The following is a 3,151-nucleotide window of genomic DNA, read 5'->3' on the forward strand; positions in this document are numbered from 1 at the left end:
GGTGTGGTAGCCGGGGTGGCAATGGCAGGGGTGTGGTAGCCGGGGTGGCAATGGCAGGGGTGGCAGTGGCAGGGGTGTGGTAGCCGGGGTGGCAGGGGTGTTGCAGCCGGGGTGGCAGAGGTGGCGGTGGCAGGGGTGGCAGTGGCAGGGGTGTGGTAGCCGGGGTGGCAGGGGAGGCAATGTCAGGGGTGTGGTAGCCTGGGTGGCCGGGGTGGCAGTGGCAGGGGCGGCAGAAGTGGCGATGGCAGGGATGCCGGTGGCAGCCGGGGTGGCAGGGGCAGGGGTGGCAGTGGCAGGGATGCCGGTGGTAGCTGGGGTGGCAGTGGTGGCAGGGGCAGGGATGCCGCGGTGGTAGCCGAGGTGGCAGGGGTGGCGATAGCAGGGATGCCCGTGGTAGCCGGGGTGGCAGGGGCCACAACTATATCGCTGTTGCTTTGTGGCTTGGATTGTAAAATATACGCAAGTCAGAGTAATGGTTACTTACGAAGAAGGGAAGTCCACATGAAGACATCCCAGTTGGTTATGTATGTAGGAGACTAAGATTGTGGTAGCGCTCGATTATATAGCGGCTAGTGCTGCGACTACTACGTCTACGGTTATTACCGCCACCGCCGTCATCCCTGCTACACCGGTTACCACACCCCTGCCACCGCCACTCTTACCACCGCCACCCTTGAGCTGCGTACGAATGAACGTATGACACACGGGCAACACGAGCTCGTCTCACGACCTTGTCGCACTACGATAACATCAACATTCTCCTCCTACTACGACTCTTTCTCCTTTTCATTCTTCTCCTCCTCTCCCTTCTCTTCCCACACTTCTTCCTTTTTCTCCCGCATCCATACCTCCTCCTCCTCCTCCTCCTACTACTCCCCCCCCCACCTTCACAACCACCACCACCTCCGCCTCCACTCCCACCTTCTCATCCTCCTCCTCCTTTTCCTCCGCCTCCTCCTCTTCCTCCTCCTCCTCCACCACCATGCTCCTCCTTTCCCTTCCTATCCCCCCCCCAGCATCACGACCAAACGACGCTGGCATAAAAGACGCGACCATAGCGAACGTAAAACTGGAAAAGCCGTGAGTTTTTTCATCTATTGGCTGGCTTTTATGGCAGCAGTGTGGCTATAACAGAACCCGAAACCAGCGGCCCATTGTACTGCGCCTATGTAAGCCGGGGGAAGTTACGCTGCGTGCAACGCGCGAGAATGTACAGACCAGCGAATAATCACACAAGACGGTTATATTGAGTATTCGTCGAAAATTTCCCCATACCGTCGCATCCCCGGCTAACTCTTGCCTGCCGACGGTTTTGTCCCCCGCTGCGGTTTTCTAACTCTCCGAATAGAAATCGCCGGTCGTTGCGGACGTACGCGCCCTTGAGGGTGCATAGAGACGGTGGACCGGTGCTGGGGGAACAGCGTCGCGTTTCTCATGATTTCGAAAAGCCGTAAAAGTGCCTGAAACCGGCGGCGGCGTGACAGCGCGCGGCCTTGCGTCGCTCGGCGGCCGTTGTTGCGAACGCGTTTCCCACGCGGCTCTCGGGCGGCCGAGAAAACAGAATCCGACGAAAAGCCACGAAAGTTTGCGCGGCCGCAGTGTCAATATTTTCTCGTATCGCTTTCTCGGCGTTGCCTTCTATTTGCCGCCGCGCGCGCGTAGGTGAGAGGGGCGTCGGCTCAGCACACCGACAGCAGCGGCGTGGCGTGTTGTTTCTTCACGCGGCTAGGTCGGCTTGGGTCGGCCGGCGGTAGAATCGCCACTATGCAGCCGCCGCTGAATGACTTCACGCCGCCACTGTTTGTCTTCGTTTGCCTCGCAGACGATGTTTCGCGTCGTCGTCGGCATAATACGCCGAAGGTAGAGGCAGCGCCCGTGTCCGTCAACACGGCTGTCGCTATGCCATCCCGCGGAACTTCGTGTGTGTGTGTGTGTGTGTGTGTGAGTGTGTGCGCGCGCGTGCGTGCGTGCGTGTACGTGTGCGTGTGTGCCATTATGTATGTGAGTGAGTGAATGTGTGTGTGTGCGTGTTTCTCTCTATTTGTCTCAGAATTTATCGTTCAGATAGATATATATGTGAGTTTGTGTGTGTGTGCGTGCGTGCGCGCGAACATATGTGTTAGAGATAAACACACGTAGACACGCAAAGATGAAAGTGACAGTGACATTTGCTGCTCAAACAAGGTTACTGCTCAATGAACATGCTGCTCTAGCACGAGCACGAGTAATGGTGATGTGTAACGTTATGATGTGATATACCATTCCTTTCCCCTTTCCTTTTCTTCCTAGTCTCTTTCCCATCAACTGTTTGCTGCTATCCGCTTTCATCAATATCCTACCACGCCACTTCATTTTCTTCTGTGATTCCCCTCTTCTCTTCTCTTCTACCGATGACTACACCCTTCTCTTTACCCCTCTCCTACCATTTCTCTGTTATGCTTTATCCCCTTCCTGCATGCACTTCCCTATAGTCACTGTTCGTCCACTGTTTTTCCACCTGCCTCCAAGTTACCTCTTGTAAAACATCTGTTATTCGCAAAATGCCTGTATTTCTATAGGAAAGCGTGACCAATTCAAATAATGAGTCCATTAAATGTCGACATTATATGTTCTATCATTCCAAGCAGCTATATATGGTTGTACTCGGTGTATTTTGCGATTAGAATTAGAATTATATAATTGCAACCAATAGATTAATCTCGTGATCTAATCTTTGCAGTGGTGGACCAGTTTCATATCTCTGCAAATTTTTGCAGTCACCAATTGTCCCTAGGACCGATTTGTATGGTATACCAATCTTTCTACACCTGGTGCGGAACGTGGAAGCCGGCGTGTGGCGCATTTCCTTAGTCTGTATGAATGCCAAGAAATTGTCAAGATTATCACTACAAAATGCGCGTGCATGTGACCGAATTGCGTCTGCACTTTCATACCCACCTAGCAGAGCTCTTCCAATGAAGTTTTATTTCTCTAAGTTCTTCACTTCTCTAAGTTTTTCAACGAAATAATGCAGCTATGTATCAATGGTGTAGTTTATAGCTACTAGTAAACGAAATAAACAAACCGCCACACACACACACACACACACACACACACACACACACACACACACACACACACACACACACACACACACACACACACACACACA

The sequence above is a fragment of the Priapulus caudatus genome, unplaced genomic scaffold (assembly GCF_000485595.1).
Source record: "Priapulus caudatus unplaced genomic scaffold, Priapulus_caudatus-5.0.1 Scaffold162, whole genome shotgun sequence".
NCBI lineage: Eukaryota > Metazoa > Priapulida > Priapulimorpha > Priapulimorphida > Priapulidae > Priapulus > Priapulus caudatus.